The sequence below is a fragment of the Teleopsis dalmanni genome, chromosome X, assembly GCF_002237135.1.
Source record: "Teleopsis dalmanni isolate 2A chromosome X, ASM223713v2, whole genome shotgun sequence".
Lineage (NCBI taxonomy): Eukaryota > Metazoa > Arthropoda > Insecta > Diptera > Diopsidae > Teleopsis > Teleopsis dalmanni.
The window spans coordinates 24,553,954-24,573,693 of record NC_051848.1 but is presented as its reverse complement, the minus strand read 5'-3'; positions in this window follow the sequence as shown (position 1 = coordinate 24,573,693).

Here is a 19,740-nt window from a genome sequence, read left to right as displayed (position 1 = left end):
AAAATATACTTATATGTGCATAAAAATTTTAACAATATAATTCTCATTATGTTGACACATCTATTACTATAAATAAAACTTAAATTTGATTAATGTATTGAGTTTATATTGATACATAAATTACATTGGTGGCTTCAAAAAAGTGAAATACCAGAATTGCAATGATGTACCATTATTGAGTCACAAAATTCTTTGTGAGAATTGTTTTTTTTTTTCAATTTGAAACTATGTATATTTAAAAATGTAATTGACATTTTAAATAAATAAATATATATTCAATTTATTTTTATATACATGCTATATAAAAATTTCATATTTTACTGTATTTTTGACGTCTATATCACTAAAAGTTTATTTATAAGAATTCAGTGATAATAACTTTTGATAATTGGTTTCATGAAAAGCTAGTATGTATTTCTATTTCGCACTTGAGAGGAAAGTCAATACCACTATGCTAGGGTGAATGTTTGAATATTTGTCTAATCTAATTTTATTCAAGCTCTTAAATTCCATGACAACTTCTATAAAACATATGTTGTAGTGATGTTAAATATGCAAAAGAACACCGACGAATCATAACTTGATTAGGATAAGTACATCTGGTTTGAAGTGAATGCAATCTTGAATAAGAAAAAGGTGCTAAAAAATTTTATTAAAGTTGGAGTTAATTAGATTCACATTCGATGGAATTATCAATATGAGGTTAAACCATTGTGCAATTCATAATGAGTAGCTTAAAATAACAAAATTATGATATCTTCAAAGCAGACATTATTTTGACATACTTGCAACATAAGACACAATCTTTAATTGTCTAAAATTCATAATTTCTACGAAAGGATGTCGCTTTGAAAATTCGAAAAGCTGTAGAAAAATTTAATTGTTTTTCAAAAAATATATTGGTGCTTAAATAAAATTGATTTTGAATTTTCCAATTCTAGTTTATTTCGATAAATCGTTTCAATACCATACCAAACATCCATAAGGCTTCGATTGCTATACAAAAGATAATGCCGGTCTGTGCCGGTATGGAAAATTTTTAAAAAGCTTATTAAAGGTTTCCACTGATATTTTGAATAATAAAAATAAATCATAATTAAAATTGATTAATATCAACTTTTTTAGCCGCAAAAGTTCGAACAGAAATGAAAAGACAACAACAAAAAATTTAGTTAATTTATTAAAATTAAGTTAACCATACAACTCTGTTTCGATTATTGTCAAATACTAATCATCAGTGGTCTTAAGAAATATCCGAATTTTTTAAGTTATAGTTAAAGTCCGTATATAATTAACAAATAAACTGGATTAAAATAGGCAACTTCAAAAATTAACTTTCCATTCGTTGAACTTGTGTTTCCAAATAAAGCTGAAGTTTAAAGCTCGTTCCCTTTGATTATTGTCACTAATTAAAACAAAAAAGTGACAAAAAACCTGGACCTTGAGCATTAAAAATTTGTACAGCCTTGGCTACTTGTAGAAAAACACGAACAGTCATCGCTTCTAATTTGACATGCTCGAGTTCTAAGTCTAGCACTTGCAGTCCAAACAAATAATATACGGTCTAACAACTTATTAAAAAAAATTCGGATATTTCCTAAGACCGCTGATGTTGAGTACTTGGCAATACTCGAAACAGCGTTGTATGATCAGCCAAATCTCAATAAATTAACTAAAATTTTTGTTCTTGTCTTTTCCTTTCTATCCGAACCCTTCTAATCCATAAATAAAATTTTTTTAGATTATTTTTTATACTTTTGATATATATAAATATTGAAACCTGTAAACTAGTCAATTAAATTTAATTTATAATATCTGAACTAAAAACCTTGGCAGCTAATGCTCGTTTTTTTTCTATCTTAATTATAATATTTTATATTTTGTAATTAATTATAATAAATAAATAATTTTATTTTTATCTTTATTTTTTTTACCAATTAAAGGATTTTTTGATTAGTAATGAATTTCAACCACGAAGTTTTAATTTTCATGATTTGAATTTTTTGGTTACCCATACGACTGTTTTAAGTATTGCCTTGACTAGAAGTGCTTGGACTAGAAGTGATTGGTCCAGAACTTTGAAGACTTCTAAACCAGAAACTACTGATGATGAGTATTTGGTAATACTCGAAACAGCAAAACAAAAAACCGAAGTCATAAATACTTTGTTTTAATAGCAATTTTCTCGGATCTGAAATAACATTGCTATCAGAAGTCTCACTCGGTATTGTAGTACATTTATTGTCGAGTACTAATCTTGAAGTTTGATTTGAAAAAATATTATTTTTTATTTGACTTTAACTGAAGTCATTCGTGTCTGTCACTTCAATCTAATTTAATTAATTATGAACACAAAAAGTTTTCTCAGATCTGTGAACACCATGTAAGAGCAGAACTTAGTTTCCGATTATTGCATGAATTTATATTCAGGAATTTAGTTTTTAATAAATAAACAAATAAATAGAATCTTAACTTATGTGAGGGTGCAAATAACAATGACTGTAAGACATTAGAAGCAGAAACACATTATCGTTGGTCGAACATTAGAAATATTTTAAATCAAGAAAAAATAAAAAAAACTATGAAAAATCGAACATGCAAACGAACAGCAGCGAAAAAGTTGTTAGATTTCAATATCGTGCAAAATAAAACCAATTAATTGCCTTTAAATGTTTATCTTAAAAATCATTAAACATTAAACGAACAGTAACGACAGTTCAACTAAAACAAACAAAAGAAACAGCAAACAAACAGAAAACAGACAATGAATGCTATTAGTAAAAGTATCTACAACCGCATTTTGACCTTTCGGAACTTTTTCACATTTAAATTTGACTTGAGATAAAAAAAATCAAAACCAGGACGGCAAATTCTAAAATAATTAGAAATGCATCAAAATCCATTGTGTGATAAAATTCATCACAGAAAAATGCCAAAAATGTAATGGGAACATGCAGATCTTTCTCTAAACACTGCACAATAGAATCAGTATGGAGATTAGTAGAATTTGTGTATCTGAGTCGTACATATAACGTCAATCGTTGCTTAAGGATAAAATCAAATAAAGTTCATAAAAATACATTCTAAATCACATCAGAAATTAATTGTACTGGTACTAGGTTTAATAGATAATAGGTTTTGATATAGTAAACCTATTTTTGCGGTCAAGAGCTACTACTATACATACCTATAATAATTAGCTTCATTTAGTCTTACGAGTTTATCTTCATAATCAGTCTACCAGTTTCGTTTTGGGCGCATAAAGTTTATAAGCCCATAAAACCCAATTTTATTTCGAATTATATAGATGTAGAATATCTATTAGATATTGTTATTAAACACTTTAGCACTTTAATAAACAACTGCAGCCCTTTAAGATTAAGTTTAAAACTAATAATAAAATAATCATAATACTAAAAATATCTGTAATTGCCAAGTTAAAAGAACAAGCAATGAAACCAATGAAACTATAGATTAAATTAATAAATGTCTTAAATTGACGTAATTAGAACTTGCAGAATAAAAACGGAAGTGGATGTGGTTAAAACCACCATTAAATTTTGGCATAGCTTAAAATACTATTAATTAGGAGGTCTTACAGTTAAGCAAAATTTGCAAGAAAGTTGGATCCTAGAATAGTAAGGTGGCGCCACGCAAATGCTGGCGAAAAACAAAACAGGTAAGAGGCACTTTCATCATCCTCTCAACAACTGCGACAAGAATAATTTAAAGTGAGATTCTATCTTCTAGCATGGTTTTCTAGTCTGCAATGAACTTTGAATAAACCCACCACTAGACTGAATACTCTACGGGGGATCTCAATGGCGTTATTGGATTTCATTTTAATATCAACAATTCATTTACAGATGTATATCAGTCAAAAACCGTTCTGGATATAAATTGCAATGTACTCAAGGACTCAAAAGCAGCTTGACTGTTTGATAGTATGTATTTACTTCTAATACTATAAACTAAATATAAAATTAAATCGTTCTGAATGTAAATTGGACTATACTCAAGAACTGTATGTATATATTCCTATTAAATATAATATTCACTTTCAGTCAAGTTATAGCTTCTCTAATGGCGACCACATCCGCCAGAAATTGAAGATTGTTTCAATCCTTCTGAAAAAATTCTATTATATCTGAATCCCACTACCACTCCAATTATCTACTTATTTAGCATATATTAATTACCAAAAATCTGAAAATGTTAAAGGAGAAATTTTTTTTTCTATTAACTATTCTATTGACTTGAGCTTGAGTCTATACTAGTACTGTTCATATTATTCGGATATTTTAAAAATCGAAGTTATTTAATTATTCGTCAGTCTAGAGATTCAACAAAGAATCACTTTTGCCAACAGATCTTATTTCGAGCTAAGTAGGCAATTGAGAAATGAAACCCTCTTTCGACAAACAAAAATCACGCTCTACACATCTGTTCTGTTGTATGGTGCAAAAGCTTGAACAATTGTCAATAGTAAGGCGTTAGAAGCATTCGAGAGGAGAACAATTCTTCGGAAGATCTATAGTATCGAATTAGATGGAACGATGAGGTATGCGAGCTATACCACAACATTGACATAGTTAAAAGAATAAAAATTCTGCGATTTCGCTGGCTTGGTCATGTCGTGGGAATGGAAGAAAAGTGTTTGATTCGGTACCCGCAGATGGAAAACGCGGTAGTGGACGTCCGTATCTTCGGTGGAGGGACCAGGTGAACAACGATTTGGGAGCACTCGATACTACAAACTGGCGACAGCAAACAACTGATGGGTCTGATTGGCTGAGACTACTCGACGCATTTATAAACTTTTATTATATTATTAGTAAAATATTATAAAGAGGTTTTTTCGAACAGTAGTGAACTACAACAACAAAAAATTTATTTTTTTATATTATTTTAATTAATTGAGTTTTTGGCTGACTATACAGCTGTTTTGAGACTGCAAGTACCACGATTCGAACTCGGGTCCTGCCAAATGTGAAGCTCAGAATCAGCGCACCTTAACCAACTGATCCAAAGCCGTATTTGATTTTTTTGTTCGCATATTTTTGCTGGAGTTTTGTTATTTTTGCTATGAAAGTTCTTTTTTATTAACAATTTTACTTGCTGTGTTTATATATATTAAAACGAAATTATAAACCAGCTGTAGAATAATTGAATTAATTAATTAATTATATTTTTATTTTTAATTGCTAAATTTCAATACTATTCTTTTCGTAGAGGCGTTATTTGCTGCATGATTTGTTCTTTCTTATGTATAGAGCCTAATCTAGGAACGTAATGCTGAGAAAGTCATGCTTATGTAAATAAATGTAAAATATTATTAATTTTATTAAACTAATAAAATTTATTAGAGTAACTGATTCTCTGAATAGTTCGTAAAACCCAATAAGAACTAATCCATACAATTTTACCTAACATAAAACTTAAGGTTATTTAAAAATTTATTACAGTTTCTCGACTTAATGGGTCCTTGATTTTCGCTAATGTTCTTCTCCTTCTTCTCCTTTTACAATTTCAATTTAAAATGATTCGGAGCAATATGTCTTTGTTGCTGGCACCACAATAATGTTGCTGCTGACACAATAATGTTGTTGCTTTCCTTGTTGGATTAATTTGTATATAAAAAGAAATCTAATTAAATAACAAATGCAATAAAAATGTTCGTGGCTCCATTGAATCGATTATCCGCACACATTTAATTTGTTGTAAAAGATCTCGACTGATCTTATCATTACCGCAACACTTAATACCAAATTTGTTTATGCAAATGCATGCTTATTTCGCCCATAAGAGGCCCAACTGCAATTTCCAGAGCCGTGCCAAATTAATGTATGCGAACGGCCGTACAATGATTGCGAAAGCCAACGAATTATTGCACTTGAAGATAGTTTATTGGTTTTTAATTAATGTTTAACCTTGAGTCAAAATCCACACACAAGACCTGCACATACGCGTAAGTCCTACACACTCACAGATCCTTACACAGGCAGTTAGTTGGTTAGTTGTCTAGTCTATGGATGGAGTAGTACGTATAAATGTGTCTACACACGAGTACCATAAAACTTATATATTTACGGGTGCGAATTATTGTATTGACAATATGTGACTGAAATTCTGCCAAGCAGTCCATGGAAATGTGATACAATACAGCAGCACTCCAACCGCCAGCTGCCAGCCGAATGCCGAAAGCCGCGAGCCGTGAGCCGCGAGCGGCTGATAGGCCAATAGCAACTGTTGCACGGGCAGTAGCAATATAAAACTTACAGTTGTACAAAATGTGCGAATTAATTGTCAATTGGTGTTATTAATGTTGCAGTTGCTGTTGCAATTGCTGTTGCTATTGCTGTTGCTATTGCTGTTGTTGTAGTTGTTGTTGGCGTTGCAGAATGTTTTTTTTTTATTTTATAGTTCAGAAAAAAAAAGATAATACTCATTGCCACAACACGGTAAAGCACTTTTGCTTACCACACAAATTACACTTGTTCGCGATTAATATTCGATTCACTTGGACACTGTTCCAATCTTGAATAGATTGCGTCGTACGTCGTACTTGGATAAAATGCGTCTTGCTAAATTATCGATCCCTCCCAGCTGATAAGCGCGATATGAGCTTAAATTGCATTTTCAATATTTTTTAATAGATTTTTAATAGATTATTTGAGTTGCGGCAAAATATTTTCGTTGTAAAATTGTGTCGTTGGTGTCACAGCGCATGCAATATCACACGAATATTGCGCCAATATTATTAATAGCTTTTGTGATTTCGGTTTTGATTTCATTAATTTTTATTAACATTTTCTGCATTTCATTGCAATATTTTTAAGCTGTGAATTCCTTTGTAAATAACAAAAAAAATAACTGTGTAGTTTTAAGTTCTTAAGGTGACACTTGAACTTTTTATTTGTAACTTTTCCAGTTTTTATAACATATACCCTCAAAAACTATAAAATAAATATATTATGACAATTTCAACGAGTTGGATTGTAGTAGCATTAAAATCAATTGAATTTCAAATAAATAAAACCTCAATTTATATATCCATGGTTTGTAGAAAATTTGCAATAAACTCTTAACATTTGCCAACCTATAACATAGAACTTTTCTTCAACAAAATTCGACTCATCAAGCAAAACTGATATTTTGTTTCACGATTTCTACAGAAACTATCTCTACACATCAACTAGTAATATCAGAGAGAATAGCCGTCATAAGGGATTCTAACGTATACAATAACTAGAACATTACAACAAAATCCTAACAGCAGATACCTGCACCTCATTCAAACGCCTGTAGCTGAGAAAACAGACAAGGTACACTGTCTATTCTCTTCCTTGGGTCTTAGCAAACTGTCGCGGTTTAAGCTCAACTCGTCAGAAATTAATGACAAGAGTGGTAAGTTAAATAATACTTTGCCTTACATCGATATGGGCAGAAAGTATGTTGAAAGGAACATATGTTGCTAGCATAAGTTCAACGTATTCCTTAAGTGCTAACGAGCAACGAATGACACCTAGTGGAAAATAACTAACGACAGAATCGCTATAATTGCAACGAATATACCAATAAATAGCCTTAGCGTGTGAACTGCAGAGTACATAACCCATATATAAAACCACATTTCATGTGAAAGAAGAAAAAAGACGAGACAGACATTGCGGTCAAAAGAAGTATAAGACATCTCTCAAAGAAAGTTAGACAATTTCTTTGATTACAAATATCAAATATTACGCAAGTATTTGACACGTCCAAATATATCAATAGTCGGTTTAAACAAAAGAAGTTCCAGAACAAGTTCCCGTACTTGTAAAAATAAAAAAAAACTAACAATACAACTGTTGAAATACAATGAGAGGGTGTAAAATGGATGTGTCGCTTTAAAGAAACGACATAAAGATAAAGACCTTTCACTGTAGTTCAAAGTTAACGTATGAATGAGGAGGTGATGATAAAGTAAAGAACGAGAATTTTAACAGAACACTGAAATAAATGAGGAAATAACTGACACCGACATTGTACTGAACGAATCTATTTTTATTATATATATTTTTTTTATATACTATATATATGCCACAATATTTTTGTCATCAGTCTAGGTATTATGGAGCATGGTAAAAGAATCGCCCTAATACCAACTAGCATACGGAGCTTGAAACCGTGCCATAAAACACAACCACTCCCACAACACACATAATTCCGATACATAATATATCTGAAAATCAACCGCTATCAACGGTTACACTTATATTTTCTCCGTTTCAAAAAGTATATGAGTCGATATTATCATCAGCCCATTAAATAAACCAAACAGTGCCTTTATATCCTATCCTAGCCAAATGAGATAGGCAGCGTCGTAGTGGCCATGGTTAATAACTTACAAGAGAAGAATGATTGGTATTCATTTATCATCATTCGGCGTGCAGTTGCGTATTCATCACCAGATGTAAGTTATGTCCTGATGTAAATTCAATTCCTTGAAATTCCGATGGGACATCGCATTATCGACGCATTATCTTAATACTTGTGTTTTTAGAGCACCGTAATGTTAGGTCTACGTTAAATAATATTGAGACCACTACTACCATTCTTATTATATCATGTTTGCGAAAATAACTGTTCACATTTTGAAAACATTGATTGGGCGTAAATCTTTCCATAATAATTTGCCCATAAATATGCTATTAGCTTTAATATTACGACTAACTTCTCAAATTTTGGAAGATATTAGACGACAACACCCGCAAAACTTTTATCGATGTTCAAAACGATCTATTCATGAATTGAGTTGCGTTTTATTCGGAGATTGAATGAGGTGTGCTGTAAGTTTTACGCTATACACTTCATTTTTTGTGTCAAAGTATAAATAGGAGAATTGATTGAAATCAAATGGTTTTTGACATTTAAAGTAAATATGGAAGGAATCAGCTAATATTAATATTGAGCGATTACTTTCCATTCCTTTGTATAGGAACTGTGTGGTGATCGGATTAAATTCTATTGTTTTTGTATTTATTTTGTGTTACGTTGTGTGTCATAATTAATCAAATTTTTTGCATTAAGTTTTCTTATAGTTAAGTAATTCTCTATTATGCTAGGCGTTGAAGAATTATGCCATCATATCAACATTATATTAACATCAATGACATGCAATTTCCTATTTTTTCAATAAAATTATTTTTATTCATATTACAGTGATCTTAATGTGTTCTATTTCACTTTAAAAATTTAACCTGTAAAATGCACCTATAAATATAGCTTCTATTATATTAGAATTTCGAAAAAATTTCTTAAGTAAAATTAAAAAACCAATAATTGACTTTCTGCACCCTTTGTGTGTTTGTTATTTGTACTTATTCCGAAATATTTTCTATTATGCCTTCATGTAATACTGACAATCACGATCATGACGATGATGGACAGAAAAACTAGAACAGACAGACTGACACTCAAATGGACGATTGATAACATTTCTAGGTATAGTCATCTGTTTCATATTAAAACGATCGAAAGAGTCAAGTCGTTAGCAAAGCGATGATTGCATAGGGTTTACAATGACACAGAATTCAGGCTTTAACAGAATTTAAAGTACATTTATGCACTGCTGACTGGTTCAATACAATTGCCTATATTCGAAACATTGTTCACTTTAAGGTTGTCTTGGTTAAATACAAAACTCCGACTTCATATTGATAGTTTCGGCGTACCGTAAAATAAAAAACTGGACAGAAGGACACAATCCGCAAAGAATGAAAGTAAAAACGTAAAGAATAAATATTCTTAAAAAGCCAGAGAACAGACGAATTTATGTATGCAAAGTAGCGTTGTTGAATTTTTCCTTTATTTCTTCGAGCACAACTGACAGGACAAAAGAGATATTTTTCAAAAGCAATTTCAAATGAGAATATATCTACGACTACCTGTGCACATATGTGTACTTGTTTGTGTATATATTTAAACTAGTATATACATCGAGCTAAACTGTGAATCAGAAGTGGATGTTTAAAGAAACTCCGGCTTCGTCAGTGATTACATAGAGCCGCCAATGGAATGGTTATGGCTGGTTATAGCAGTAGCTGTTCATAGCCGCAATTACAAAAGCGCAGTAGCAGCTTTAGGGGCGGATTATATAATAAATTAGTTTTTGTATGTAAATGACATTATAATGTGAATACTATCAAGTATGCCATTCTGCAGCGCAAGCGTTTTTAAATATTTCAAGTTCAGGAAAGTAAAAGTTCAACATTTACTTGCCAGTTGCATCTTCTACTAGCCACTGCATCAATATTTTATATACAACATTCAGGTGCATATATTTACAAACGCGTCCGTGCCATGGACATACGCCATGGAGTTTGAGTGAACGAACACAAAATATGCCGCAACAATTGTTCTTTTCGAGAGATACTCGTACAGAAATGAAGCGATATCAATTATCTTTGCAATGCGGACAAATCTCTAAACTGTCAATTGGAGTTGCCATTTTCAGATTTCAGATTTCAGTTTCAATTCGATTGCTTTAAAATTTCATTTCGCTCGTTATATTTCTTATATGCCACAAATCAAAAGAATTTTCAAGGCACTACAATACGCAAGAGCATATTCCATTCATTATTGTTCCTCAGTGTCCAACCCAACTGACTAAATAGAAAATGAATTTAGTTTACAGAAAAGGCATATACTACACTATATTAATTAAATAAAATCTATTGAACTAATTAGGTGTAAAACAGTGATGTTCACCTGAAAAGCACACGTCTATAGTTTTGTTTCGATTTTCAAATGTAAAAATTGACAGTGCAAGATGCATTTACGGAATAGTTCACATTACTTTTTAGGTAGCTCAGCTTATATCAATGGACTTACAAACAACTTTCCCTTTTAAACACAGGCTAGAAAAACTGCACTTTGCTGAAGACTATATAAAAAAACATCTAAAGTATTGTTAAATTACTATTTATAAACTGAAGAAAGAGCACAAGCAATAGTAACTGCCTTAAATTCAAACCAGTTAAATATGGATATATAAGCAAAATTAATGTCAATTACAACACTACTTTGGTTACACCGATAAATTTTTTAAATGACTATTATACTTGAAATAATATATGCGTATATCAGTCAACTTTTCATACATCAAAGAATTTGCACAAATGTGCAGAGGTCTGACCCAATCCAGTTCAATAAGACTAGTCTTAAAAAAATCAACCGTTTATTATTTAATTTTTTCTATCCCGTTTATTTAAAAAAGCCCTCTTCCAAATTCACACAGTGTTGCAAACATTTAACGAATTTTTAGAAGCATTTCTTATACCCAACGACCGAAATCGCATTTAGAAGGCCTTGATCGACATTCTATACGATCAAGATGGCATCGAAATGATTTTTTTATCCATCGTTTAAAACAGTTTAAAGAAGAACTGAAAGTTGCGCAGACCCAAATCAGGAGAATGTATATACAATAAATGGTAAATAACAACGATGCTTTTATAAAGCAAGAATCCATATACTATCTAGCACGGGCTTATATGAACCTCGGTCGTCAACAAAGGGGAAGTTATGTATAAATATAAAACTATTTATGCAGCCGACGGATTTTATTCTAATTGGTCATTCAGCGGCTTTGATTAGTGTGCCTAAAACACCAAGGTGTAAGACCCACAAGCGTTTTGAGATTCCTTATTTCTCTTTAGTAAGTAATACAGTTACATACTGGTATTTTCAATGTATTGGTAATTTAAATTTCTCGTCATATTCTTATATTGTATACAGTATATTGTATTGTACATTGTATATATATTATTGTATTATATATATATATAGTTTACTTATATTGTATACTATCTAACTTTTAGCGAAATTACTCGACAACGCCATTATATTTAAGGTCCTCATAACTACCACGGAGTCAATCAAGCTATGTAAGCATTCTTTATCATTTTGTACATTTCTGATTCGATTTTATTAAATTTAAAATTGAATTCAGTTTTCACTCTTTGTTTTCTTTAATATTTTTATGGAGAAGTCATAGTCAAACTATTTGGAGCGTTATGACAAAAGCAAATAATCAACATGCTTATTTCCCCCTAACCAGAATTGTGATCAATACACCCCCTTGATAGAGTATGATGTGTTTTCTGAATATAATCTTTCAAGCTATAACTAGTGAAAGAAATTATCCAACACAAACAGACACGAAACTCTGGTGGGTGATAACTGCCAAAATCGGATTTAAAGCTGGAAAATCTCTGATGATTGTTCTATATCTAATCGTAAATACATCGTTTTCAGTATTTGCAAAAGAAGGCTAAAAACAAAATATCTTTGCTTCTGTATAGTATGTCCGATAACCAATGCAAGTAAAAACCCGAAGCTACTTAGTGGAACCTTAATATTTAAAATATGAGCAAAACCGGAAGAAAACATTTTTTTAAAAAGCGAAGTTATATACTTAGTAAAAATTCTGTAATAGTACAAATAAACCGGGAGAGGTGAATCGAATCATCTCTAATGCACATCTTAAAAATTTTTGGTCTACTAGGAGCCATCTATGCGTTTATTCAACTTCCAATCATCACTCCAAAAAGCTCATTCATTCCATATTTACTGCAATAAATAATGACGATGTACTTTTATATCAAATTTCATTAAAGTTGAAAGAACAAATTGAGTACTGATTTTGGTGATATATCTACTATATCTACTAATCTTCGATACTAACGATAAATCATATATAAATGTGAAAAACTTTCCGTATTATACCTTAGACCTATTATCTTGCCATCTTTTCTATATATAAAAAATATATATATAGATTTTCTATGTACTTTCTATGTACAAAAGAAATTCCAAACTAGCAGATACAAAGTTCACAAAAACATACTGACATTAAAAAATTCTAATATATGTGTATTAAAAGTGGATCATTGGATCACATGCTAAAGCATCCATTTTTCTTAAAAAGTACATAATACGTTTTTTTAGACTGAAATCTTTGCAATTGGAGAAGCTTGTCGGCAAATTACAAGTAACATCAAGGACAGATATAGAGTTACCATTTTTATTGGCAACCAGGCAGTAAAAAAGTCCTTGAATCCTTTACAATAAAATCAAAGATAGTAAAAGAATGTAGAAAGACTAGCTAAATCAGTAAGCCGATATCACCCTCCTCTGGGTTACTGGACATAGAAACATCAAAAGGTTTAGAACGCTCTGGTGTTTCCTCGAATGTTTCCCTGGCAGTAGATCAGTACCTACTCCTACTTTCTTTAACTTGCCAAAAACAGATGGAAAGCACTTAAGTCTTGTTCAACTTTCAGAGTTACATGGTGCATCTATAACAAAAATAATTTCTCGGAACTCATCAAAAGAGACCGCGTAAACACTACAAGGTCAGTTCTTTCTGGTCATTTCTATGTAAGAACATATGCAGAGAAACTGCGCATCCTTCATAATTCGCACTGCGGAAATTATTGAAACCCACAAGAAAAAGAAATCACAATAAATTTTTTCTGTAAATGCCCGGCGTTAGCGTCCATTAAGTCAACTCATCTTCTTTGAGACTACTTTCTCTCTATATTTTAAAAATTAAATTAATATTCTCATTTTCTCTCATATATCTATACGTAGTACTTTTATCTTCAATAGCTGGCATCAGGTTAAATAACCTTTCGTGTGGCCCAGACAAAATCGCCTTCAGAATCCTTTATACACATCTATTAATGTGTACAAGACCGACCATAAATTTTCATCTTCAATTTTTTACAGCAGCAACATATTTTATATTGCTGCAATAGTAGTTGCTGCAATTTTGTTAAGGTGTTTGATCACAAGTTTGTCCGTCTGTCTCTTCGTCCGCTTGTCGGTTTGTCGGTGTGTCTGCGCGCAAAAGCAAGAGTTTTTGAATATTTGTGGGAAGCTTGTTTAAGCATATACCTTGCCGTTCTGGCCTCGTAATAGCACATGACACTGAAAAGGATTTCGGTGTGCTGTGAGGAAAGAACAAATGTGAGGAAAACGAACTTAAATCGATGAACAAACAAAATCTTTGAAGACGTTTGTCACTTGAGATGGACATGTTGCAGGCATGCAAAACATAAAGAAGATGCCCGCCGCTGCTGGATTTGTGGCAGCAATTGCAGCATCGATTTCTGTTTCTGTTGCAACTGCAATTGTGCAAATATTTCTGGTGCAACAAACAAGGACACTTTGCTGTTGCTGCTGTTGCTACTGCTGTTGTTGTTGTTGTTGTTGCTTTTGTTGTTTATGGTTTTATTTGTGACATTTCGAAAATGTCAATTGTCGTGAAAAATCTTTTGATTAATTTATTGCGCTCACATTGTTGCAGTTGCAGTTGAAAATTGTATGCAAAAATTGGATGCGAAATGAGAAATGTCACAGAACAGCAACAACGAGAGTAACAAGAGTAACAAGAGTAAGAGGCTTCAGTGTGTGGCACGATAATTATTTAACCTTGACTAGGAAAAAACATGAATCGAAAATTTTAATCAGAAACATTCGTCTAATGATGCAATGATTACGGCATAAAACATCAAATCCGTACAATAAAATAATGTGAAAAAAATTAGAAAAAATCGTTATCACGATTTATGGCATAAGGCAAAGAATTTTGGGTCTTTTGCACCGCTAACACATCATTTAAGCCAATAAATGTGCTTTTCGGCCACTTGAGAAAAATATATGGAAAATAATAGAAAAAAAAACTGATTGTTTTGTTGTGTGAGTCTTATTTTTGCCTTGATTTCTTGTATGTTTTTCTTTGAAATTAACTTTAATATTTTGCATTTTGGGCTTTTCAGTGGAAATACCATTTCCACAAGTATAGCAGAAGTACCAAACTCATAACCCAACAAATCGAAACCGATTTTGCAATTGCCAAATGTGCGCCAACTGCAATGCTTCATCGTCACATCGCGCAAATGTGTTGCAAATGCATCATAGTTGCAGTAATACCTGCCTCACGTATTCCCTACATGTCGGTATGTATGCGCAAATAGTGTCTGGCCGTGTGCATACAAACGTTCGGACCAGTACGATTCCAGCGTGTCCAATCGTTACCCATATTTGCGCCCCTTTTGGCAACGTTTTAGCCAAATTTGCTGCATAAAATTTTGATGTTGATACTTTGTGCACGATTTATTGCCCATTTTATAATACCAAATATGTAAGAAAACGTGTAAAAATATAAATTTGTAGGCTATGTGCAGATACTGCGGACAGATACATGTTTGTATGTACGTAAGCATGTGTAAATTATGCAAGTGGTTCTGCCTTAATTTAGACTCCGAAATGAAAATGAAGTATCCGATATTTAGCGCTGCAAAAACAATTTACTTGCTCACATAAACAGCTTAATTAAGAGCGTTGTGTCCGGTCAAGAAGTAAGTGATTAATAATTTTTTTTATTTTTTCTTACTGTCACTTAATAAATTAAATCAATTTTAATAAGAAACTAATGACTTACATTCGGTCCCTAATTAAACGAAATCGGGTATGTAATTATTTCATTATATAATTTGAATTTGAAATTCATTTAATTTTTACCATAATTGAACCTTACTTTTCAAATGTGTCTACAAAATATATATACACAAAGAAACAGAACTAACGTATTATTTTATAACAGTGTACTAAAGTAATAATAACAGCCGGCCTAAGTAATAAAAACGCATTTTTTATTTGAAAGTTATTTTTATGCTTTAATATATGGATTATAGAGCGATTTAGCTCAACACACCGAGTCCAACGATCTATCAACATTTGGATTCCTTTTATATAACACGATTTTTTCCCATTCCACTTTATCATTTGATGCAAATGTCTTTTTCTGAAGCCATGTTTTCAAGTTAGGAAACAGGTAATAGTCACTGAGAGCCAAATCTGGAGAATACGGTGGTTGAGGAAGTATAAATGTATTTATACTATAATTTATTTAATTTTGTCATGATTTTCATTGACGTGTGAGCTGGTGCGTTATCCTACAAGAAAAAAATTTTTCTTCTTCTACAAATATTGTCCTTTTTTTGATTTCTTCATACAATTGATCCAATAATATATAGTAATCTGATGTTTTTGTATTACCTTTTTCCAAATTGTGTATAAAAATAATTGAATCTCAAAATACGAAGGCCACAACTTTTCCAATCAATTGTTGAGTTCGTGTTCGTTTGGGAGCATTTCTCCAGGGCTTTTGTTTTCCCTCAGATATAAAGTAATGCTTCCATGTTTTATCACTGCTCGACTCTACTCGCTCACAGTCAGCTAGATTATACATAAACATTTCCAAACAATGTTTTGAATGACAAAGTCGTTGTCGTTTTTGGTCAAATGTGAACAAACGCGGCACCCATCATAACCAAATATTCATGTAAAATATTCGATGCACATTCATATGATATGTTTGTCATCTCTGCTATCTCACACAATTAGATTTTTGGATCATCCAATACAATATCGTTGATTTTTTCAATGTCTTTTTTTTCAGTTCTCACCTCTTTTAGACGACCCGGAAGCTCTTCATCAAAAACACTAGTACGACGACATTTACGATGGTGTAAAGTTGTCGTAAATAGAATCAATGTTCAATTATCATTCTTCGTTCCTTTCCTTTCATCATTCTTCATTTATTCAAATTTCTCCATTTTATAAAAAAACACCTAAGTGCACTGTTTTAATTATTTGCAAAAAGCTAAAGCTAAAGCTAACCAAACATCTGATGAAGTCGAAACTTTTAAAGTTGTCGTTTAAAACTTGTCAAATATACAAAATATAATTGAAATCCCTGCCATGAAATCAGGGAATTATCAATCCAACAAGTATATACGTTCTATCAACAAAGTGCTGGGAATCGACCACTTAAACAGTCTGCTTATACCATGTTTTCATCGTCTCATCTAAGCAGTTAAGGTTCGTTAAGGCTCATTAAGGCCGCTAATGAGGATAATTTACCATACAAAGAGCTTTCATTTGCATGAAAGCTCATTATAAATAAATCAAATAATTTAACACAAAAAATATCGAATATCGAAAGTGATCACTATTTGAAGGCCACGTATGTGTATATATATATATACCATGTTGCCACCAGTTCAGAAATTATGAAAATTTGAATTCAGAACTGATAGAAATTTAAATTTAGTTACAGTTTAATTAGGCGATCGCTGACTCATATACCTTTATGTACTTTAAAATAAAGTTTAAAATATTATGCGTACATATGTTTAGGGTGCTATAACCTATACATTCATTCTAAATATGATATATGGTATTAATTGCCTCCAACCAAATTTGACAGAATTCCATGTTAATAATATGAGAACTCGTAGAAGAAATCAAGCAAAAGTTGCATCCATTTTGAAAATTAATAATGCCAGTAATATTTTATACGTTCACAAGCGACACAATTGAAGAGGCAACTGGAGAGACAACTGAGATGAAGAGAAGACAGCACTGCAAAGTTGCCATGTTTGCGACTAATTAACATGTCACTTAAGTTGCAATTAAACAAATCGCAAATATACGTTCAAAGGCAGATCCTAAGCCTGGCCTTTGTCTTCGCATTCTCCTTCGATCGCGTCGTACGTTGGCATGTGAAATTTTATTTGTTGTTGTTCTGTGTTGATATGTAAAGAAAAAAATGACAAAAGTAGTTAGCGGCCAGCAGTGGATTAACAAAAAAGGGGGCCTTACTTGCTATAAGCGGAGAGGAGCGGATATTTGCTCATATTAATGTTTGAATATGAACCCGGCTTAAATGCCATAAATTTCAAATGTCTCGTTCCGTAATAACAAATCTCACGAGTTTAAAATTTACAAAATTTAAAAAATATCTTAATAAATATATACATGTGAATATATATAACTATATATATATATATGTGTATATATATGTTAGCCGAAATTTATTTATTGTGTTGGCGTTGATGACGTGCAGCAGCGATGGCAATAGTATCACAACAGTAAGACCAGCGACGACAGAAACAACAAATGAAGTGAATTATATTGTAAATGGCAAGGGAAAAATGGTTATAGCTAAGACTAAATATTGTTGCTAATGGTGATTCTGTGGTAATTGTTCCTGTGGACTTATTTAATATGAAAACGAAAAAAACCAAAACCGTTGATGTGCACTTGTTGTGCTAACTCGATGCCGACCGCTAATCGTTCACTGCAACAAATTTAGTTGGTAGCGGCAACAGCGGTTGAAAGCGCAACAACAACAGTAAGAATAGCAACAACGGCAACAACTGTTGAAGCATTAAGCGGGAGCAGCTAACAAATTAGCATTGTCAGTTTGTTGGTCGTCGGTCGTCAGCTGGCAGCATTTCAGTTACCTAAACACGCCCGTCGCTCTTAGCCAACATGAGTTATTGTCAATTTACTTGCCAATCTGTTCTGTTCTTCTACGTATCTGACTGGCGGCGTTTTTTATTCTTGCAAGTATTTGTATATGTTAATTGTGAAACTAATGACAGGATACTTGTCTTATTTTAAACCTACTTCATCATATAACGCAACAACGCTCTGTCATTCATTCCTTCCCTTAACGAATATTGCCCGTTTCTCTTTCTCTTTCTCTATCTCACTCTTTCTCACAGACATGAATACAACTATATTAAATATATTCACTTAACACAACGTGTTCCTATTATTGTACATAAGGATAAACCATTACGATGATTCAGAGAATCGGTTTACAGCAATTGGCCTACTATTCGATATTTTTAAGAGGAACTCAATTTCAATTTGATAGCAGTGAGTGAAGATTGTAACCGATCTTTGATGGATTAACGTAAAACTTTAATTGAAAAGGCTGCGATCTGGAGTTTGTATTGGCCAACATGGTGATTGTTATATCATACATATATTATTGACCATTCTACAACAAGTATATCACTCATGAACTCTTCCACAGAGTAAAGACTTATAATCTAAAACTTGATTTAGCAATTAAAACATACAGATTCATATTATATATTATATATTTACCGATAACATAATCATACTCTGTTTCAAGAGTAAGGCTCTGTTGAAGAAAATATCATAAAATTTTAACAGTGTATCAGAGAAGAACCTACCGACGTATATAAATGCCAAAAGATGATTTTACTTCATATATCAGTTTTTAAAGAGTTCAGTTCACCTTGAATCCCACCTTACCTATATACATATATAAATACATTTATATTTGAAATTTTATAAATGATTTTAATTGAATTTTTCATATTGAATGGTCAATGGTATTGGGTTCAATGGTTCTGGGTTAGGCTAAGGGTCCTATGCAATGCGTCCAGCTTGATCTATTATGCACCATATTGAAAGTTAAGGTTTATCTGGTTAATTATAAATGCTTAAAAATTAATATTGTTAAAATAAAAAGTTAAAATAATTACGGTGAATATATTGCCAAAGTTCAATGAAAAAAATTTGAAAGTTTTGTATTTCCCACATCCCAAATAGACGATTTTTTTTAACAGCTTAATAGTTTTCTTTTTATTTGTTTTAATTGTTTTTCCCATTATTTTGTTTGGTTTTCCTAAATTTAAATAAACTAATTACTTTTATATCAATCACATTCCCTGAGGTATTGTTAATTTTAATGGCATACTAGTCACTTCAAGCTTTCGCTTCTTAACCTCAACCGCTCACACCTTTAACTCCCTACTCCTATTTGCCATGAAAAATAATGTTTTAACACAATTTTTGTTTTAA